The sequence below is a fragment of the Dysidea avara genome, chromosome 10, assembly GCF_963678975.1.
Source record: "Dysidea avara chromosome 10, odDysAvar1.4, whole genome shotgun sequence".
NCBI lineage: Eukaryota > Metazoa > Porifera > Demospongiae > Dictyoceratida > Dysideidae > Dysidea > Dysidea avara.
The window spans coordinates 20,462,194-20,485,110 of record NC_089281.1 but is presented as its reverse complement, the minus strand read 5'-3'; the positions used below and the strand labels follow the sequence as shown (position 1 = coordinate 20,485,110).

The following is a 22,917-nucleotide window of genomic DNA, read 5'->3' as shown; positions in this document are numbered from 1 at the left end:
TCAAATATACTCAAAATTAGCCAAAAATGGTTTTGGGAATTTCCCAAAATTTATGTCTTCAGTGTTCCAATTGTGCTTGCATTATGTATGCTCCTAGGTTAGTAACATTTCTTACAATTATCTTGGAACAGTTTGTTGGGTTGGAATTAGCTACTTTGGCATGCACAGTGCTTAAAAACTGAAAAGGGGTACATTTTTTTCTCCAGGGCTCCCCATACATTTTAAGGGAAAATGGCACAATTAAATTAGGAAGCCATCTATCAACCTGGACTGCCTTGAAACTGCATGCCTAGCTCAAGTTTGTACATGTAATGAGAGTAACTTAATGTCTTATCAGATCTCAGCAATCTTTGTATGCTTTGTGGTGAGCAAATATGTTTCACCTATTGCACACTTCTTGATACAATGGTGTATACCCATAGGCAAGTGGCTATCTCAAGTAAGTAAAACAACTTAAAGAGGTGTAACAATGATGCAACAATATTTAAGGTGGAGTTGTGGTTTCGTTACGCCGAGTCTGAAGTGGTTGACACAGCCATAAAATTGCTGTGGAGCTGAAAATCACTAACTCGAGCAAACATTACCAACTTTGTCTATAGAAGAAGGGACATGACGTTATGATAAGAAAAAGAATAATGTATTGCAAACATATGGGAATGCAAATTTAAGGCAACATGGTGCAGCAGTGAAAATACTGGTGCTGTTAAATAATATCAAATATTGTCAGCCATCTATTAATATATGATTTATTATATGATTTAGCATCAGAAATATTGGTGTTGTCACCTGACAATTTCAGTATTTATGATATAATAATTGCATTTCTAGTATAAATCATATATTAATAGATGGCTGACAACTTTTGATGCTATTTAACAGCAGCAGTCTTTTCACTGCTGCACCACGTTGCCTTAAATTTGCATTCCCATATGTTTGCAATACTTTATTTTCCTTTTTTTTTATCATACCTTATGTCCATCCAAACTTGGTAATGAGTAACTACGCCCTTTAAAGTAAGCACCAGTGACTACCTTCCACCCGACAGTACGTTTTTAAAAGTTTTAAAGTATTCTACATACATTAGGCCACATAAACTTAATTATTAGTTTCTCATCCTCCTGTACTCAAAATAGCAGTGTGGGAGGGTGGATTTTTATTTATTTTTTACTAACTAGATAGCTGAGTTAGCTATAAATGACTTAAAATACAATTTTCTTAGACTGCATAATTACTAATCCAAAGTGTGCTCTTTGTCAAGCTCCCCAACCTACCACAAATCATATCTTGACTGGATGTTCTGTTGCTCTCGTTCAGGGTAGGTATGCCTGGAGGGATGATTCAGTCTTGCAGGTTTTCGTTCACGGGCTTCAAAAGCATTTACCAGAATTTTTTAAACTTTATACTGACCTTCCAGGTTATCTTGCCAGTGTCAGCCCTCCTAGCACTATCCCCACCGAACTTTCTACCTCCCTTAGCAGACCTGACTTGGTCTTGGTTTCTAAAGATTCCATCTACCTGTTTGAGCTGACTGTTCCCATTAATACCCAGCAACACTTATTGGCTGCAAGAGCTCGGAAGAAGATAGATATGGCTCTTTACTGTATGATCTACAATGCACTGGATTAGTTGTTGATCTCATTTCTATCGAGATAGGATGTCTGGGTCACTTTATGTCAGAAACACTTGCTCAAGTGGCTACTGCTTGTTGTGTGTCAAAGAAAACTGTCCGGTCACTGTTTGAGCAGGCTGCTGGTATTGCCATCTACTGCTCTTACAGAATTTTTAATTCCAGAGCTTCCCCGGAGTGGGATCTATGGACCTCTTGACCTGAACTTTGTTACTGTGTAGTTAATGTTGTACTGTAAGTTAAGTCTTGCCACTGAGGGCTCCTGCACTGATCACTCTTTGGCTATCAGGTACGGTAACCCTGATCCCGTTTGATGATCAGCGTGTGGACAAACCCTACAGCGATTGTCAACCTCATTCATTGGAGCTCGGATGACGGAGCAATCCTAAGTTAAACGCGAGTTGTTATTTTGTGCCAGGGTTCTATTGGTGAAAATACGGAGATCTTTTCATTTTAAAAAACTCGGATACTGGAATGCCTAAATTAACATAGCGGCGCCCGTGTTCGCTTGCTGGGGAATTTTATAACGTCATAGTATAGTCGGAAGGATTGTATGCGATTGTGTGAGTGGGGATTAATAATCTATGATTGTATGACGTTAAAGTGCAGTCGGGAGGTTTTTATCAGAGACGATTCACGAGATCACAAGAGTAAATCGGTGAGTTACTATCTATGGTGCCATGTGCTGTGTACTGTTGAAACTACGTAGCCTATTCTCTTCTCCTAACCAGTAGTTTAGTCCATATATGGTACTATTTTGTCAGGAGTCAAATCACAACGCACTTGCAGAGAGGATTACAGTTTAAACTGATTACAAAAAGGAAGAAGGTACCACAGATAGTATGATTTATTGAATCGAGGATTTAATGTATCACTGTCATTTTTATGGGCGTGGTCGAGTGATAATTGATTATTATTAGTCTCGCATAGCCAGACCCTTTTCTTTCTTTTCTTTTGTGTGGGGGCGGGGAAAGAAAAGGGTCTGGTGAACATAGTATAGAGCTTATCCAGGGGGCGTGGTAATTACGACTATGCGCTGGGGCACAAAATAATTCTATTTCCAGCCGCCATTTTGAGTGGAGAAGGCGTAAAATGAGTAACGTTTTCAAAGTACTATTCCGAGCTGGAAAGATGCACGAGGGAGAGATATGATGACTGTTAAAAGCTTCAGAAGACCCCTACTGTCTGAGCATAGAAGTTGGTTATCAGAGAGAAGATAGCGTGTCTTGTGCGTGTTGAATGGTTCGAGTAACCTGAGGGAAAAGCCTGACATTACTTGCGTTACGATATATTTTACAATTATTGGATTCTGAACCCCTAGCTATTGTACTAAAGGCTCACAAAGGCCTGGATGGCTACAATTCTTTTGCTAATGGTTGGGTGAGTGACCAAGGCAGCACACAGGAGCTACTAGACACAGTATTCATTTATTTGCCTCGCTTGAGAGGCACTCCCAGAGTTTGTACAATTGGCATTGTGGCAGGAATTGGAGAAGCCTGCATGCACACACATTGCAGCACTTTTGACTGCAGAAGCAAACACACAAGTTATCCAAATGCTCACCTGTAATCTTATCATTAATAGTAGAGTTTACCGGTGTGTATGTGCCAATATATGAAAAAGGGATTATACCTAAACCACTTAACAGAACTGCTGCAATGAAAATGGCATAAAAAGATGTGAAAAGGTATTATCATCTGTTTAAGTTTCATTCAGTCAGGCTCAATTAGAAGAGAATACATGGAAATAATGATTCGTAGAATGTGGTTTCAGCAGCAGGTTGGACATATTACAGCCTCTCGATTTTACACGCTGAATTTTCTCAGCCATCATTGTGTGGGCTGGAAAACGATGCTCCATTTGCTTGTTTCAAAAGGTTGGGATGGCAGAGCCTCCGATGTTTGAAAACTGTGGCCTGTTGCAGAAACTCTTGTGCAGTGACATGCTACTCGCAGACCATGGCTTCACTGTACAAGGATTATACTGTGCTGAAGTGTGCATTCCACCATTTACAAGAGGCAATTGAAGCAACTGAGTAAGGTAGTGATGGAGAAAGTTACCGTATAGCCTAAATATTTTGAGGGGCAAATATTTCGAGGTTGAGCAATGTTGCTAAAAATATAATTTTTGTGGATTTGCAAACACTCCCAAATTGTATTAGACTATATGGAGGACTAAATATTTCAAGGCTAAAATTTTTGCTAATAACCCCCAAAACTATGAAATCAACAAAAAATTTCCCCCTTGAAATATTTAGGCTATACGGTATCACTTATCTACATGTCAAGAGTAATAGAACTTGTTGGCAGAAGTACAAGATGCTACAATTCATCCTACCTGTAAACATTGTCAGTTGTAGTGAATCAGATGAATTTTCTGTCATTGATAAAATAGAGACTATAATTATGTTGTCCCTTGTGAATTGCTGTGACTTGGGTTGTTCCTTTTAATTAGCTAATGTGTGTTGTATTCACTATAGAAAACTATCACTTCATCACAATGCATCTGCTTAGCATGTGATTGTCCTGAATGTAATGTTTGATTTTATAGTTATGTGTTTGTTTTATTTTATTTATTTAGGCTTTATGGTGTGAAAACACCAAAGGTCTGTTGGTTGCAACCAACAGCCATAACAACATACAATTATTAGTAACTACTTAAGTAATTACGTAGATCTTGTAGCTATATGTTCTTAGTCAAGACAGTTGGTCAGGATGTGGAATTGTCATTTCAGGAGAGGAAGTCTGATGAATGCCATGTGTTCATTTGTATGTCACGTTCTGGTTTATTCTTGTACTTTACTTGCCATGTTTGTACTGTGCATTTTGCATGTATGTGATCACATGTGTCCCGAGGTATTGTAATTGAGTTTTAAACATCCTAATGATGGTTTTTCTCTCCCAATACATCTGTATTAACAACATGTGAAATGTGTAAAAGTACATATATAATGTATATACGTACATAATCAACACAAGTTTGAAATACAATAATTGGACTGTGGTACAATTGTAGGTTTCAGTGCCTGTTGCAGGGCTACAATTCATTTGCTAACAGTCAGGTGAGTGATATACAAGTGACCAAGGCAGCAGGAGCTATTAGACACAGTATTCATTTGTTTGCTTAGCTTGTGAGGTACTCCCAGAGTTTGTCAAATCCTCCTTTATATATAGTGGGTGGCTACATATTCTTCAGAAAAGCCTGCACACAACACTTCTTTAAGTTTGCTGCAGCAAGTTAAGTCATTTTCCTGACATCCAGGCTTTTGTAAGCCTTTAGTACAATAGCTAGGGGTTCAAAATCCAATAATTGTAAGTGATATCATAACGTAAGTAATGTCAGGCAGGCTACTCGAACCATTCATGCGTAAGACACGCTATCTTCTTTCTGATAACCAACTTCTATGCTCAAACAGACAGTAGGAGTCTTCTGAAGCTTTTAACAGTCTTAGCGTTTCATCGTACCTCTCCCTTGTGTCACTTTCCAGCTCGGAATAGTACTTTGAGAACGTTACACCATACACTTATGCCTTCTCCACTCAAAATGGTGGCTGGAAATAGAATTATTTTGTGTCCCGGCGCGTAATCGTAATTACCACACCCCCAGGATAAGCTCTATAGCATCGTCGTTTGGCTGTCCCGAGATTGTAGGTTCTACTGTGCAGCTTCTGGATTGTTGTTTGGTGCAAATAACATGATATGCTGCATTTGCATTCTGTTTCAGTAGTAGCCATGTAACAGGATGTAAATGATGCAAATATTAGCAAATCACGTCATTCGTGCCAATCAACAATCTGGAAGCTGTGCAGTAGAATCCCCACAATCTCCGGATAGCCCAACGACAATGCTATACTATGTTCACCAGACCCTTTTCTTTCCCTGCCCCCACACAAAAGAAAGAAAAGAGTCTGGCTACACGAGACTAGATTATTACATCCGGTTAGAGATTGTGATCCCACTAAATATGTTTTCCAGGAACCAACCATGTTACTGTATATATGGCCAAAATGTTTTGAGGGGGTATTTTCAAGGTTGAGCAAGATAATTTTTTTTTTTTTGCGGATTTGCAAACAATCTCATATGTGACCTAATTTTAGAAAACTGTCGATCTACACACAATAGTACTTTTGTAATAAAATGCATTTAAAAACAATGGGTAAAAAATGCAAGCTCCAGAAATATTTTATGTTTTATGCAAGTTCTTATCACCTTGCTGGTCGGTGAATTGACACTCCAGTGGATACATCCTGGGCATTATCATGCTCCCCTATTCATAGGGAGTTCAAAATTCCTTGTTTCATCTTCATACACAGGTGGGTTTATGAGTTACAGATGTTTGTTTGCATTGTGGTGATGAAAGAATTTATGATGATCTTTCTTCAATGAATTCGCCTTCTTTCCGGATCACAGAAGAATACCTTTAGCAAAAACTATACCTTAGTGGATTCACAAATTCATGGTGAATACAATGAGCAAAGATTCAACTCCGTACGCCATTGTATCTGGTTTATGTAAGTGCCTGTAGATTATTTTCTCAGTGTCTTCTGTACATATTGATTTATTTGTTCGTACGGCTGTCTACTGCTGTATTTCCCACACTGCTAACTCATGAAGCTGAAACTAAGCCAGTCCATTTCTCTGTCCCTGTAGACAACAAAGAATTAATAAAACGAATTTTGATAAATGTGCGTATATCGACAGTTTTCTAAAATTGGGTCACGTAATATGTAATAAAAGCTGCTGTAGACCTTCAGTGCTGGATACCGTAAAGCCATAATGATACCAACTACTGGTCCATTTATTAACATCTCCACGCTGCTCGTGAATGGAAGTCCGGCAAGATTGGGTTAGTGTCTGTGTTAATTAGATTGCCTCGGCTATGCTTGTTAGTACACCATTATTGAAATCGGTTGCTTGGGTCATTATCCATTAGGGTCCTACAAACAGTAATTCAACAGTCTGTGGGCATTTTGTAGAACTATACTGCTCATAAAGCAATCAGTTGTTCTCAACAAATATTTTTGGCATGTGATTGTGTTGATTGAAGCACTAGTATTTAATTTGTCTTGTTCTTGTTTGTTTTTGTGTGTTGTATTGTAGCTGTATTTATTTTATTTGTATAGCTTCTTTACCATTCCTATACTGCACTGTCAGTATAGTTACATGAATCCGAGGTATATGTATTTGTTTTTGACCCTCTTAATGCTTTGTTCTCTCTCTTTATGCTAATAATATGGAGGTCTATTTTTCAAGGATACAATTTTCACTGTAACCCCGAAAAAGCAAAATATATATCAAACAGTACAGTTGTACCGTTTAAGTAGGGATTGCAGTGAAACTTTCGTGCGCCGCCCAAAATTCCGCTTTCAGAAATCACCCTAGAGACATTTTACGTGACAAAAACCACTTTTATGGAATAGTACTAGTCCATATAATACATAAAACAGCATTAATATAACAAAACACTTACAGGTGGCTGGATATAGAATTTTTAAAAATTGCCAAAATTCGAATTTTAGTCTCACTGACTGCCTGACTGCCTCACTGACCACAGTCGCAAGGCTAGAGGCCAAATGAAGCAGCGCACAGCCACTGTTTTATGCCACAACAACAAACTCACCAGTGGGATGTGCCTTTTGGGGTTCTGACGAATGTAGGCCCTCTGCGCCTTGTCTTTTCTTTTATCTTCAATCAGGCTGCTTGTCTTCTTCTTCATCCAACGAAACCATATCGAGGCATTAATTTTCCGCATTAACGCTTTCTTTCAGCAGCATATTTAGACGTTACAGAATTATTTCAGAGCTGGATTTCAGAAGCGCTTCAGTCTCGGCGCTACTATACTGAAAGTTACACTTGCTAGACATCTGCAACTTCACGATTGGGATCCGGTTCGCGATAGGTTTGTGACCACGCCCCCAAATAAAGATATTAGCGAAATAGTAGCTGACCTCTAGCTGTTTACTTAACAATAAACAAGATCACCTCACTCCTTATTGGTCTAGCTAGCTTCAAGTATACTCTAATACAACAGTAATGTATGATGGAACAGTTACAAGTTATATTGTTCTGGAGGACATAATTATTTTTATAAGAAAAAGAAGCAAGCATAATATAAAATTAGTATAATACTAAATGAGACAGGTACCCCTCAACAACAGCAAGGTCGACGGCTGGAGGGCTTGCATCTAGAACAGACGATCCCCTGATACTCATTATTGAAGAGTGCAGCAAGGAGAACCCCAAACTACAGCATAACCACAGAATATGAGGAACTCCACTTCTCACTGAGCAAATGGGGAAGATGTTTATAGTGATGGTATCTGCCTTTCCCATACCTACAGATGTGGAGTACAAGTGGACTAATACAAGTTACACTGTAGCTAGCTGTGCCACAACAAATAAAACTAAACAAACTAGTATTTTAAAAATTGTTAATTTAAAAATGAAGTAGGGATCCAGTGCAATAAAAAAGTAGTGAAACAAGAGATGAATGATGGTGTTACAGCATAGTTCAGTGGGAAAGTCCCTACTTTGGCACATTAGCTATTACTATTTTGTTCAATGCCAAAGTAGGGATTTCCCACTGAGCTATGCTGTAACACCATCATTCATCTCTTGTTTCACTACTTTTTATTGCACTGGATCCCTACTTCATTTTTAGATTAACAATTTTTAAAATACTAGTATATCTATATATATAAAGCTGAAAAACCGTCTGTCCGTCTGACCATCACGCCTCTTACTCACCAGACTTGGCGCAACTCGACATAATCTGTGCTGATAATGAAGCGCTCATCATCCGCCTACTCTAAGATTGTTATCATGAGTTTACGCGTGCTTCCGTTCGCTCTCTACAGCACGTAGAAGACCAAGGTGTAGAGAAAACTTGAGCAACATTCCTTTGAAAACCACAGCACATACTGTTCAAGTGGTAGAACGCCTGACTAGCGTGTAAGAGGTCGTGGGTTCGAATCCACGTGTTGACAGATTTTTTTATTTTTCTCAGTACCTTTTTGTGAACACCTTTTTAAAACACAACTTTTAGCTCATCATATCTTGGCATGCAAAGCACGTATCGACGCGGGACTTTAGCAAAATTACACGCCCATCATCTGGCAACTCGAGTGTTGTAGCAAATCAACACATGCTTTTGTTCGCTCTTTATAGGGCGATGAAGGCACTGGTGTAGGGAAGGATCACTGAAAAGTTGAACTACATTCCTGTCAAAACCACTGATAAACAACTGTGGCGATTTGTGCACCTCCCTTAACCTCAAGTTATTATAACCAGCCAGGGTTCAATCCCCGCCTAGGTCATAACTTTTTTTTTTGCTTTTGGGACCTTTTTGATGCACCTTTTTGTTCTATCTGTTCCATGCAAGTCTTCATCTACAAACTCTTATGCTCAGTTTTTCAGCACTGGCACACATCATAGGGACTCTTATAGCACTTTTGGGATAGGGCTGGCAAATTGCCAACATATTTGTCCATCTGTGTGTTGGTCCAGTGTGTTGTATTAGAGTAGGTAAAAGCTTCTTTCACCAGTATCCAGAATATCTACATCTTTGTTTTAAGCACATAGGTGTGCACTGACATGCAAAACTGTTTGTTCAGACTTACCTCAATACTGCTGTAGTAAATAGGCAGTTTGCCTGATTGGACAAAAGTACTACTGTGCATCTGGAAAATGATAATACTAGAACCATACAAATCCATAGTTTACACTGAGGAACTGCATCTGACCTGGCACAACTGTTTCACTATAATCCTGCTTACATGCTTTCACTCTAAAGATTCGTACATTACTTTATTGGTCAATTACACAGCAGGTGTTTCAAAACTGGGTTTTTGTGTGGCAAGAGGTATATGTGTCACTGCAACATCAGAACTGAAAGTGCATAGCATAGGACAAGTTCTGAACTTTTGCTTGCCATGCAGTAACTATAACTGCAAATTGTGTTGGCTTTAAATTATGCTCAAGTTCATTTCTCTTTGTGACAGTCAGTAAGGTAAACATCATAATGTAGAAACTGAAACTGTACCATGTGTACACAACCTGTATGTAATGTAGGATATACTGTATACAATTGCCTTAGCTCGCATGTAGTTTAACTAATTAGCTAGCCTTGCATGCATGCTCATTATTTCACTATAAATTATTGTGTACTGCATAAGGATCATGTACTTTAAAGCACTATCAACATACATGCTACACAGCAAATATAAGACACTAATATTTATGCTTGGTTCCCAATATATTAATTATTGTTGCATTAATTGTCATGTAAAGCAGCAAAGGTTTAGTTTGTTCTATACAGCATGTTGAAGTCACTGGTAGGGAAGATGCATTGAATAATTAAACTACATTCCTGTCAAACCACAAACAATAAACTTTAGTGTTTTGCATCATTATGACATAAGGAAACCTGATGCCCTTTAAAAAATGTGACATCACCATGTACCCTACATAGCCACATTAGCAGTGCTGGTGTTTAATGTTTAGTCCCTCTTCGTGGCATTAAAATGTTTAATGTGGAGATGGTCCTGCACATAGGGCAGGTACCAATGCTAGTATATATTAAAGCTGAAAAGCTGTCTGTCCATCTGTCATGCCGCTTACTCACCAAACTCAGAGCGAATCAACACAATCAGTGCTGATAATCAAACACTCATCATCCGGCTACTCTAAGATTATTATCATGAGTTCGTGTGTGCTTCCATTCATTCTCTACAGCATGTAGAAGGTCAAGGTGTACAGAAAACTTGAGCAACATACCTTGTAGACCACAGCACAAACTGTTCAAGTGGTAGAACACCTGACTATTGTGTAGGAGGTGGTGGGTTTGAATCCACGTGTTGGTAACTCTTTTTTCTTTCTAAACAGTACTTTTTTGTGTACACCTTTTTAAAACTCAACTTTTAGCGTATAGTATCTTGACATGCAAAGCATGTATCGATGTGGGATTTTAGCAAAATTAACCCCCCATCATCTGGTAACTCGAGTGTTGTTGTAGCAAATCAATACGTGCTTTTGTTTGTGCTTTATAGGGTGATGAAGGCACTAGTGTAGGGAAGGATCACTGAAAAGTAGAGCTACATTCCTGTCAAAAACCACAGACAAAACAACCGTGGCAATTTGCGCACCTCCTTTAACCCCAAGTTATTATAACCAATCTCGGTTCAATCCCCGTATAAGTCATAACATTTTTGGGACCTTTTTGATGCACCATTTTGTTCTATCTGTTCCATGCAAGTCTTCATCCACAACCTCAGCTCTTCAGCCCTGGAACATAACTGCCTTACATCATAGGGACTCTTATACTGAGCACTTTTGTGGTAGCCTGGAGGGCATATTCATGCATCTGTGTGTTGGTCCAGTGTGTTGTATTATAGTAATTCTTTCACACTTATTAAAACTGGGTTTTGTATGGCAAGAGGTATATGTGTCAATACAATATTAAAACTGAAAGTGCATAGCATAGGACAAGTTGCGAACCTTCGCCAACTATAATTGCAAAATTGTGTTGGTTTTGAATTATATACAAGTTAATTTCTCTTTATTGACAAACATAACTGTACCATGTGTAATGTATATACAATTGCTTTGACTCACTGAATAATTGAACTACATTCCTGTCAGAACCACAAACAAACAACTTCGGTGTTTTGCATTATTAATCTCAGCAAGGAAACCTCATAGTCTTTAAAAAAGTGACATCACTATGTACACTACATAGCTACATGATGTTTAATTGCTTGGTACCGGTTCCCAGCATTAACACCTACCTCATGAGTCACAATAATGGCTAATGTTATGGGCTTAGTTTTCACAGTTAGACTTTGCGCTGGTTTAAGATGTGTCTTAATTTGACTTACCTCTGCATGAGATTTCCAATGTGTTTTGCTGGCAACATTTCTTTAGTGAGTAGCACATCAATAACTCTATGTGTTAGCTATTACATACAAATAGAACATGATTTTTGCACCACCCTCTAACAGTTAAAGCAAGTAGATTATGTATTGTTTTCTATTGTGAGGCTGCGTAACAGAGCAAAATGGCTGCTCTGCTTTCTAGTAATCAGTATTAGAAGCATATCAACCTTTAGCTATATTTCCTTTGATAAGGTGTATGAGGGTTCATAAATGATGAGTTACGTTACAAATAAGTTAGTGTAAGGACAGATTAGGAATTAATAAGAATCGTTACCATTAAAGCAAGGAAGGTCATTATAATAGATGCACAAATTTAATTCCTATATTAAGCACAATGGTTTATTTGCAAATTGTGTGGGCTATAATTGGGATTAAATTCACACACCCAGCAACTTGTTTCAGTACTAGTTATTGCAACAATTCCTGCTAGCTGATCATTTTTTGCAATGGTGATAGCATAAATAGGCATTCTGTAAACGCTTTTGAATAGAAGAAATAAATCTGAGCACTGAAACAAAGAAAACTGCAACTGGATTTAGTGAAATCAACCATGGGGTACAAAATCCTAAAGGTTTCTAGTGCAGTGGCGTAGCCAAGGGTGGGCCTGGGTCGGCACGTACCCACCCATATTTCCCTAGGACAGCGGTGCCTGCTTTCTATTGTTATTACAAACAAGAAACAAGTAGTGCATACCTCGGAAACACCATATTTTTGTTGTAAATCAGCAGCTGATATTGAGATAAGCTCAATAATTACGTCATGTGATCTGAGTAATTTAGGTGGTTTCCATTTAGCACAAGTACACAGAAAAAATTGGAATTTCAACTAGAGTAGAGACCATAACACATTGATAAAAAGTACTGAAACAAGCTGGAGTAGTGCACGATATTAAATCACAGTAAAACAATAAGAAGTGTTATATCCCTACTGTGCATTTCCATTATGGTATCTTGAGCATGGTAGGGACATAACACTTCTTATTGTTTTACTGTAAATTAATATCGTGCACTACTCCAGCTTGTTTCAGTACTTTTTATCAATGTGCTATGGTCCCTACTCTAGTTGAAAATTCCAAATTTTTCTGTATGCTTGTTTGCTAACTTTTTTTTGTAAATAATAATTATGACTGGTGAACCCACGCATAGTACATCTGAAATGGCGCCGTGCACCCTGTGAAGTATCCATTACGCTTCGTTGTCAGCTACGTTCAATCCGTTACACAGCATTTCGAATCAAGAACTGTTTGAAAAGCACCTCTGCAATCCACGCATACCAAAAAAAAGACATGGTGCTGCGCGCCCCAGTTATATCAATTATCACCTGAAAAGTGAAGTATCCATTACGCTTCGTTGTCGGCTATGTTCAACTCGTTACACAGCAGTATGAATCAAGAACTGTTTGAAAAGTACCTCTGATATCAAAATAGCCACTATGACAAATATGGACGATTTCCGTTACAAAGGGAAGCCATCACGTGCTATCGCCAAATCGACACTTCGCTGTCAGCAAAGATGAATGGTACACAAAGGAGGACACTGGTAAGTCCATGAAGAATGCATTGTACGTACTGCGGTATGCCAAAAGGCACCAGTCGGGCTGAAGCGACGTCGAACAGTGAAAAAATCAAGCCCGTAGCCTTAGCCGTTATCGAGTTACGCTTGTCTGAAGGCATCAGTCAGTTACTTACTTACTCAGTCAGTAGAAAATTTTGTCAAATAAATTATGTTTAAAATTCCGTAGCAACTTGTTGAAAGCGTTTCAGGTTGATCTGAAGGCTTGTTTGGGCATAGTTTAACCTAACCAATACTACCTGATCGTCGTTAGGGGAAATTGAGGCTGTTTTATTTAGGTAATATTATTTTGTGGGCCACACCTACTCCTTTGTGGTCCCTACTATACACTGCTATCATAGTGTATGATAAATAGGCATTCTGTAAATGTTTTTGAATAGAAGAAATAAGTCTGAGCACTGAAACAAAGAAAACTGCAACTGGATTTAGTGAAATCAACCATGGGGTACAAAAGCCTAAAGGGTTCTAGTGCAGTGGCGTAGCCAAGGCAGGCCTGGGTGGGCATGTGCCCACCCATATTTCCCTAGGGCAGCGGTGCCCGCTTGCTATTGCTATTGCAAACAAGAAACAAGTAGTGCATACCTTGGAAGCACCATATTTTTGTTGTAATCCAACAGCTGATATGAGCCTTATCCACAATGACGTTTTATGACATCACGAAAATAAAAATGGCCGCGATAGTTGGGGGACTGTTATATAAGCACCTATGGAGAAAAGTTTTTAATTGCTCATATTTCAGCCAGGAAAGAAGATATCAAGTTCTAAACAACAGGTTCATACAGTCAAGTTTTATATAAGACATTACAATAAACGAATTTAGTCGCGTTTCAATTTTTTTCTAAACTGCGTGCATTTACAATAGCTTTTGTTACTTTATAACCGTACCTGTCAGTTAACCATAGGTGCCTGAATAACAGTCCCCCAACTATCGCAGCCATTTTTATTTCGTGATGTCATAAAACGTCATTGTGGATAAGGCTCATTGAGATAAGCTCAATAATTACATCACGTGATCTGAGTAATTTAGATGTTTTCCATTTAGTGCATAGCATCACGTGATGTAAATTTTAGGTGGGTAGGGAGGAACACGAGGAAGAAGGGATCAAGTCTATTTTTCACATCCAGAATACTGAGTTGTGAGTAGCAGCACGGATTCTGCTGTTGGCGAGGTTTTGCTATCCAAAAGTGATAGATGAAAATTAAACTCTCTGGTGATGGACAAGTCGTTTGGAGATATTAAAAAGATTCAGTGGTGACTGAATTAAGCCATACAACTATCTTAAGAGTCAGGCTGGAGTATAAAGAGTTGTGTACAAGTACAGGAGAACAAGACAAGGAGGTGTAATAAGTTAGTTTTCATTTCTAGCTTCTATATCATTCATGCAGGTGCATTAGACTAGTGAAATTAGCAGCAGGAACAGTCGTGTAGTGTATTATTAGCTAGCTAGATACATTTATGCACTTTTGAACAGTTTTTAAACCAAATGTATGTAGCTAGAATCAACTAAGGATGGACTCGTATTTTGTGCTAGTTAATTGCATGGGCTGAAATGTGGGTGAGTTTTTCCACCCATTCCTGAAGGTCTGGCTACGCCACTGCTCTAGCATCTTGTATAACTGCACCAGGTATCTTTACAGGGTCCTGAATGTGTGGTATATGTCTTTTGTGAGGTTCCGGTCTGTTTCCTACCTCTAACAGGCTGTTTTTGTGGTCTTGTGCCTTCAACTACCACCCTTGTCTATTTTGTAGTCTGTCTGTTGCTCACCCACCACCCCCACTCTCCACCCACTTTTGAGGACTCGTGATACAGTAACACTTGTGAAAAATGTATCTAAAATAGTGCTACTAGGATTACATTGGCCACCAAATGCTCTGAAAGGTCATGCATTGCTGATGAAACATCCATAGTTGCCAAGGCTAATGAGTTACAATGCTTTAAAATATTAAAATACGTTTTTCTGTGAATTGACAATGCACCAATATGGGCTATACTATGCCAAAGTGTGCTATATTTCCATCAAAGTGTGCTTTATTTTCCTTTGTGTATATAAGAGTTAAATTTCAAAATTTAGTCACAAATGAACAAACTAAGCCGGGATAGTATTTCATGAATGCATTAGGAAATCTGTGCACAAATGTGTTATGTGGGGTGCCAAAGGTGGAGGGCATTTGTGTCATAAGTATCATTCTGTTCGGAAAATGGAGCACAGAGATACTTATGCCTGAAAATCACATCATACAGTATGGTAGTACTGTATATTAGGGATCATAAACATTTAGGTTTTTCTGGCCAAAAAATCTTCCAAAAACGAGCTTTACAATACCTTCCTGGCACCTTGACAGTATTGGTTGGGTATAACCAAGCCCAAAAGTGCCTTCAGTACGATCCTAAAGGCTTCCAATAAATTTGCGAATTTAAAAAATTCAATTCTTCTGACTGCCTGCTTGCCTGCCTGCCTGCCTGCCTGCCTGCCTGCCTGCCTGCCTGCCTGCCTGCCTGCCTGCCTGCCTGCCTGCCTGCCTGCCTGCCTGCCTGCCTGCCTGCCTGCCTGCCTGCCTGCCTGCCTGCCTGCCTGCCTGCCTGCCTGCCTGCCTGCCTGCCTGCCTGCCTGCAACGTAACTCGATAACGGCTAAGGCTATGGGCTTGATTTTTTCACTGTTCAATGTTGCTTCGTCCCGAGATGTGCCTTTTGCAGTACGTACAATGCACGCATCATGGACTTACCTTCGTCCTCCTTTGTGTCCTATTTCTTTTTACTGACAGCCCAAGGTGTCAATTCCCAGTAGTGCAATGCATGACTTCCCTACAGTACGTTTATAAACAATCTCAGTATTTTCCATAGTGACTAGATTGATAGCAGAGGTGATTTGTCATTTGTAATGCTGTGTAATGGGCTGAAAATAGCTGACAGCGAAGCATAATGGCTGCTGCACTTTCGAGGCAGTAATTAATAGTTGGTGGCACGTGAATTGTTGTATTTTTGTGGTGACTGGATTGTTGCAGAGGCACTTCTTGTTTGTAGCACTGTGTAACGGGCTGAATATAGCTGAAAGTGAAGCATAATAGCCACTGCACTTTCGAAGCAGTATTTGATAGCTGGGGTACGTGTTCAGATGAAAAATTAATTTTGGCAGCATCCTTTCTTTTGATGCGATATGCGTGGATGTACCAGTCATAATAATGTTACAAAAAAAGTGAACAACCAAGTTTAAGGCAAAATTAGGAATTTTGGATCATAGGGAAAAAAAGTTGGGAAACAAGGGAGGTCACCTACAATTGCAGATGTACTAGTGAACATTATTATTATTTTTCTTCCTGTCAATATCAAATGACTAGAACACTAGTCTGGTAATCCAAAGTTCAAGGTTTGATATGCAGTTATGCTGTTGTTGTTGTTTCCTTGAACAATAAACTTTACTGACATTATTCCAGTCTATCCAGGTGACCTGGTGTCAACTGGGAAAGCAGCCCACCCAGCTGTAGCATCAATGGTTACCTGTAGCATCAATGTTTACCTGGTGTTAACCAGGGAAGCAAATGCCAACTCTCTATTTATCACACAGTGGGTGAAAGTCCAGGTGGGACATCAGGTGCCTAAACACCTTCACTTGTGAATAGAGATGGACCGATACCACTTTTTACTGATACTTCCGATATGAGTATTCGCACTGAAATTATCTGCCGATACCAATACTGATACTGATACTAAGCATTGAAGCCTAGACAAGTTTATTATAGAAATTTTACTGTTGTGATACATAGCTAGCTATTAAAATATCACGGTAATTGTTCAGTTTGATTGATCTCAGTTCAATCAAGTTTTACAATATTCATTGCCTAAACATGATAAACATCATTGTGGAGTACTAATTTCTTGATTTGAGGTAGTTTTCTAATTAATTGTGTGGGTGGCCGATAATTCTACAATGTTTGTTACAGCCTTACAACCAAACCTTTCATGAAAAAGCAAGCCAAGTAATCATAAATTTATTCTTTGAGAAACAACTGCACTATCATTTAATTACAAAGGGATTCATGTGCTCTAATATATTAGAATACACATGGGGGTAATTGTAGCAATACTTTAGCAATACTTGGAAAAGAGTAACAAAGGCTTTTTTCGCTGCTTTGCTAGCCCATCTACTGGAAACTTAGCTAGAGATGGTTTAATAAAAGTGGTAAGTGTCTACTGGTGGTATCTGTACCTCATATTACCGATACTGATCCGATCTGATACCACTGGTATCGGTATTGGTCACCTGTGATGATACAGCCCCCTGTGGGTTACCTGACTCGTAGCACCTGAGTAGAGCATAGGTGTTTCAGCACTGGTTCACTGAGTAGGTATGACCATGTTAGCATGGTAGCTGAAGGCTAATATTGTGTATGAGTTGTGCGTTTGTGCGTGCATGTGTGTGTGTGTTTGTTTGTGCGCGCGCGCGTGTGTGTGTGTGTGTGTGTGTGTGTGCGTGTGTGTGTCCACTAGGTGTGCAAAGAACTTCTTGCAAAGTTTGCACTGCAGTACCAACCATGCACTGGATTGTATCATCCACAATCCTTAGCAAGAGTCATTGTATATGACTCACTATATGATGCAGTCAATGATAACACCTTATTATTATTATTATTATTATTACTAGGACCACGTCACATACAACCAAGTACATACACCAATGTGACAGCCCCCTGGTGAGGCTATTAGGTGGTGAAGGCACGATCCCCAAATCAACTCAATATGTCAAAGTAGTGACAGATACAACACAATAGTGGCATCGTAACTAAAGGCCACCAGTAGCTAAAGTGCTAGTACATCATTGGTGTGGTAATGGCACAGTGATGTGTACACAGTATATGCATACATAACCTACAGGAGATGCACAATACTGTAGGAGTATACAAGCCAGGTGAACCAGATAAAGGAAGACAGCCAAGCCAGCCAGAGCCTAGTAAGCTAGGTAAAGGCAAAATGTACAATAATACAAGAAAACATTTAAAACATACCACGCTCTTACAATACATTAGTACAAACAGACAACCAAACCAACCAGAGCCTAGCAAGCCAGAAAAAATATAGTAAAATACAAGACATATGTACATTACAATACAAACAAACATACCTGTCCTTGTGCAGTTGGCATGTCAAACCTATTCATCAGGTGTCCTGCAGCCATAGATACATGGAGCGCATCCACTGGCAGCTGGCATGGCGACTTGAGACTTAGTGTGCCAGCTGGCAACACTTTCAAGCACAATTGAACAGTAGTTCGCTCGTCTAAATAGCCATTTGAATCTGCTCGATTAGTAGTGGGTATATCACGTGCTGTTTTGATTGGCATTAAATAGAATTATCGTACGTTTCTATCACCTCCACGGAAACATTCACCCATTATACGATTATCTCTTCATACAACATGGATTCTATTCCCGGTGAGTGTGAAGCCTTAGGCCTTGTAGTTTTCTCAAACATTATTTATTTATTTATTTATTTCATTCATTATTAATGAAGTAATTTTAACCGCATTTTGTATTATTCTTACTACTTGGTTGTATAACTAGGACCGCGTCATATACAACCAAGTACATACACCAACGTGACAGCCCCCTGGTGAGGCTATTAGGTGGTGAAGGCACGATCCCCAAATCAACTCAATATGTCACAGTAGTGACAGATACAACACAATAATGGCATCGTAACTAAAGGCCACCAGTAGCTAAGTGCCAGTCCATGGTGTGGTAATGGCACACAATGATGTGTACACAGTATATGTAATTATGTATACAAAATGTACAGGAGAGAACTATGCATTATTGCAGTATTGTATGCAGCAATACATTATAGGCAACATCAATAGATAAAAATTATTAGCCAATATACAGTTTAGTATCAACATCAACTAGAGCTAAATAAGGTTCATCAGTGGTGTAGCAATGGCACAGTGACGGGTGACACACTATAATTATGCATACACAACTTGCAGGAGATAGCTACACAATACTGTAGGAGTATGCAAGCCAGATGAACCAGATAAAGGAAGACAGCCAAGCCAGCCAAAACCTAGTAGCTAAGCCAGGTGAAGGCAAAAAAGATTAAGCATGTATTCAATTGCCTGACACCAACACAAAAGAAGTTCGCCATGCCAGCTGCACAAGACAAGATTGTTTACTTGTTGTAAAGAGCGTGGCATGTGTTTTAATGTTTCTTGTAGCTATTGTTAATTAATTAAATTTTATGTGACTGGCAGTTGGCGTGGAGACTTGAGACGTTACAAACATAAAAACTTACTTGTAATCTTCTTGTTTACGTGTAAAGTGGCCTCTCACTCTCCTGAAGTCACTTCACGGGCATTCGCTAATCTTCTCCTTCGCACAATCTTAATTAACAAGGGTGTGGTACTGGGTGTTATATAGAATTACATGTGTGGTCAAGTCATCAGCACGAACGGGCACAACGATTATACGTTTGTGCCTTCGTTCACAGGCGAATTGATCCCCGGTTAGTTTATGTCTCTAGGCCTCGTAGTTTTCTCAAACATTAATTATTAATTATTTATTTATTATTTATGACATAATTTTAACCGCGTTTCGTATTATTCTTAGTACTTGGTTGTATAATTAGACTTTACAGCATATACAAGGGCGAAGTGACACAAGGAAGGAGATACAAAAAGAAAAGGATGTACGTATGCTGAGAAATCACCTGTAAGCTAAAAGTGAAGGTGGCCATTAATAATGATGGAAAGCAAGTTGGTTATGAAGATTGCGGACTGCTTGCAATTGCCAATTGTATTTGTTTGGCTGACAAAAAGTGTCCACCAAGTAATTACGACCAAGCTAAGATGCGGCAACATTTAGTGGATTGTATGGAAAACTGAATTTGACTACATTTCCATGTATACATGTTTAGTAGCCATACAAATGGTTGAGCTTAAAATATGATTGGTCACATGTAAATACTAGTGCTATAGAAATACAAGTACTATATGCACAATGAACTATATATGTGTAGCTTAGAAGACCCCTTCCTTGCAGTCAAACTTAGATAAGGAATAGTTCACAGCCTTACTCAACATATCTTTCACTATGACTCGGTATTACAACTACAACTAAAACAGTTAGAGTACAGCATTATATATCCAAAGTTCAGTTGACCTATGACACTATATTACATTGTTTATTATTTCTAGATCATTGTTAGTCTCATGATCAGTAGAATCAGGTGACAGTCAGGTCTCTACATCATCCCCTCCCTCATCAAGCTCGTCCTGAGCATTGTCAAATAAGTAGTGGGCCCTTCAGGCTGTCCACTCCTTAAGTTGTAGAGACAATGAACGCTTGTAGTCTTATTGGTAGCAGTCTTGCTTCTCCTAGGCTTTTGCTTCTTCCTGGTAGATATCAAATTATGTTGAGCATTGTGTGTGTTTTGGTCTTCATTACCATCCAACTTATTTCCACCAGAATCCCTTGGAGCATCTCTTAATACAGGTGGTCTTCCTGGCTTAGATCGTTTTCCTAATGATCTCTTTGCCAAAGGTCTAGCTGGAAACTTTGCCAGCACAGTTTCTACAAACTTAACACCAGGTCTCTTACTATTTTCTCCAGTTTTCTCCTTCCCTTCTGTTGTCTTAACCTCAGGTTCAGTTACAGCTGTATCATGAATGGTCAGTGCCTGGGTAGCATTAGGCTTCTTATCATCTGATACCACATTTGTTAAACTGAATACAGCTTCAGCAGTGCACCTAGGGACAGCTTTCACACTAGGGTGATAGTTAACTATACCTAACTGACAACAAACAGCTTCAGATAATAATAACGTATCAGGTGCTACTAGTTTTACATACACAGTAGCTTGTAATTCTTCCTTACCAAAGCTGAGTGTCAAGTCCATCTGTCCATCCAACTTGATGGGCTTCTGGTCATAGGTACAAGCTTTGTGGTCCGGCAGCTTTAGCTGACTAGCGTCTAATCCAGCCTTTTCAACAATATGGTAGAACAAATCAGCTCGAACAATAGTTATGTCTGAACCCATATCTATTAGTCCTGTTGCAGGGACTCCTTCTAGCTTGACTTCTACATAGCGGGACTCCTTTCCTTTATTACTGGAGTTGGGCTTTGTGCGAATCATGTTTGTACCATCTGTATCATTGGTATTCTCCTGCATTGCTTTTCTCCCCTGACTCTCACTAGTACTCTTGCTAGTCTTACAATCTCGAGCTAATTGGTTTGGACTGTCACACAGATAACACCTCAAATTCTTCCGGTAACCAGATGATTTGGACTTATTCCAAGGTCCTTTGGACTTGTCACTTTCCTGGCTTTTTAGCTTTAATCCCTTGACAAAAGATTCACTCTGTCGATCAGCATCTTTCAAATATTGTTGCATCTTTTCCAGCTCAGCCAATCTCTTCTCCTCCTTCTTAGCTGCTATACACAATTCCCTGTAATTCTGGGTTCCAGATACTGTTGGTGACTCAATCAAGGTGTACAACAAACCTTCTTGTAGTTGCCCATACAGTAACATGTCTCTTGTCTCTGTAGATAATTTCTCACACCCAAATGCTGTCTGAAATACTTCTTCTAGACGTCTTATAAAATCAGACACAGTCTCGGTAGATTTCTGACTTGCATGACGAAAATCCAATGCTGCTAAGGTCTGATTACCTGGGTCTAATCGTTCTCTTAGGGCTTTGATGGCAGTCTGATAGGTAGCTCTGTCTTTAAAATCTAGTAATTTCCACTCTTGTAAGGCCCGACCTCTCAGATTTCCTGCTAGCTGCATCAACGTCTCCTCTTGTGACCATCCATTCCATGTAGCAGCTCGTTCAAGTATTGGCAGCCAATCATCCAGCGTAATGCGATTATTCTCTGCATTAAATTCATCAATAGGTGGGGCTTTTCCACGACGGCACACTGGTGGATTGTTATCCAGATAAGTAATTACACTGGGTGTTGGTAAACTGGAAGGTGGTATCAGGTTTGAGCCTGTAGAGCTGACGGACCTATTAGCAATCAAAGGATCAGTAAGTGACATACGTGAATTTGTTACCCATGTTATTCCTGAGGTTCTTGTCATTGTAGGCTGGTTAGATCCATGGAACTGTCCTGTACCTGTTATAGACCTCTCTGGTAGTACAACCGCAGAACTTGGCTGAAATGGGTAAGCGACATCTCCATGTATTTGCCGCTCATTACTAACTCCCACTTCTAGTCTAGGTTGCCCTATTCTTGTAGGTAATAACAGATTATCTGAGATTCCACTAGGATCGGGTAGGATTAATTCCTTAGCCTTCAATGTGGCTAGTTCTATTTCCACTCTATGTAGTTTATCAGTTAAGAGTTGCATCTCCTTCTCCTTCTCAAACATAGAATTGTCATGGGATACAAGTTGTTGGCAATTTGTTTGCCACAGCTGCCTTATCTTCTCCTTCCCTTGTTTGACCTCCTCTCTAGGGGCTTCTATCTGTGAGGTCATCAATTTGTGCTGAATTTCACTCTGTTTAGCCATTTCCACTACTCCCTGTGGGCTTCTAGCGCCACTTGTTGTTGTTGTACTAACTCAGTCTTTAAATGTACAACTTTCTTCTGTGACTCCTTGAGTTTACCTTGTTCCTCCAGCAATGCCTGTTGCATGAGCTTGAGAACTTCCTCTACATGCTCCTCTTCTGTAGAAAAGTCCTCTTTCCCCTGAAAGGTAAGCACACCAGAAACCACTTCACCAGTCTCACCGTCACTTGGAGCTGGTGATGCTAGTGATGAGCCCGTCATCAAGGATGGAACTGACATCTCAC

At 39.4% G+C, this 22,917-nt stretch overlaps 1 protein-coding gene across 1 annotated transcript in view; it reads left to right on the top strand.

The window, feature by feature from the left end:
- Positions 1-2,173: 2,173 nt before the first annotated feature.
- LOC136236972 (uncharacterized) overlaps positions 2,174-22,917 on the top strand; it is a 42,652-nt gene continuing 21,908 nt past the window's right edge. The window contains exons 1-2 of the mRNA XM_066027208.1: positions 2,174-2,285; positions 2,392-2,455. The gene's annotated coding sequence lies outside the window, so the exon portion shown is untranslated. The remainder of the gene's footprint in view (positions 2,286-2,391; positions 2,456-22,917) is intronic.